General features: G+C 40.4%; 1 protein-coding gene across 1 annotated transcript in view; it reads right to left on the reverse strand.

Moving 5' to 3' along the window:
- Positions 1-1,160, reverse strand: part of CCDC15 (coiled-coil domain containing 15) — a 109,878-nt gene that overhangs the window by 101,257 nt on the left and 7,461 nt on the right.

Genomic DNA, 1,160 nt, shown 5'->3' on the forward strand with positions numbered 1-1,160 from the left:
TTTTTTACTGTCGACCTTGTGGACTGAAGCCCAATGCACACTCACTACTCCACCAGGGCTCCATATGGCAGTTTTACCGTCCTCGAGGGTCCCAATAGTTAGAATCAACTCCACAACATCTTGGTTTTGGAAGTGGGTACTTTAGCTGGTAAAAAAGTTACATTTACCATGTACCTACTATATATATGATGGAGGCTTGATGGTGTAGTGGTTTATGTATTTGGCTGTGATGCACAAGGTCAGCAGTTCGAAGCCAACAGAAGTTCTACAGGAGAAAGATTGGGCTTTCAAGTTATAGCCTTAGGAGCTCAAAGGGGCAGTCAGCCCTGTCCTAAAGGGTCACTATGAGTCAGCATCAACTTAATGGCAGTGAATTTTTATATTTTATATGCTAGGAGCTCTGATAGTATAGTGGGCTATGCAGTGGGCTAACTACAGGGCTGGCAATTTAAACCCACCAGCTGCTCCACAGGAAAAAGATGAAACTTTTTGCTCCCATAAAGATTTAGTTTACAGCCTGGAAAAGCCACAGGGGCAGGTCTACTCTGCTCTAGAGGGTCACTATGCGAAGTATGGACTTGATGGCAGTGATTTTGGATTTTGACATTATATACTTATAATTTATATATCTCATCTAAGTCTTATAATAATTCTTTGAGACAACAATTCTGTATTTCCACTTTACAGATGAAAAACTTACAGTCCTAAAAATTTCAGTAATTAGCTTAGAGTCTATAGTTAGTAAATAGTAAAGCTAGAATTCAAACTCAATTCTGAATCTAAAACTCAAAACAGGTGTTTTAATTACTCGGTGAAACCAAAAAAGTGAATCAGAGCAACCTAAGTATGAAAAAAAACCCAAAACTCACTGCCCTTGAGTCGATGCCAACTCACAGTGACCCTATAGGACAGGGGAGAACTGCCCGGGTGAGTTTTCGAGATGGTAATTGTTAACAGGAGTAGGAAGTCCCGAGGTGTGGCTGGTGGTTTCAGAATGATAACCTTGTGCATCACAGCCCGTTGTGTAACCACTCCGCCTGCCACCAGGACTCCTTCAACACAGGTATAAGACATGAATTTTTTCCAGAAAAACTACTGTTCTCCTTAGTGAATCAAATGGTATACAGCATTAAAAAAAAAAAAAGTATTTGGTTACTGCC

Source organism: Echinops telfairi, unplaced genomic scaffold (assembly GCF_000313985.2).
Source record: "Echinops telfairi isolate 266 unplaced genomic scaffold, ASM31398v2 ScPeMD7_7465;HRSCAF=8503, whole genome shotgun sequence".
NCBI lineage: Eukaryota > Metazoa > Chordata > Mammalia > Afrosoricida > Tenrecidae > Echinops > Echinops telfairi.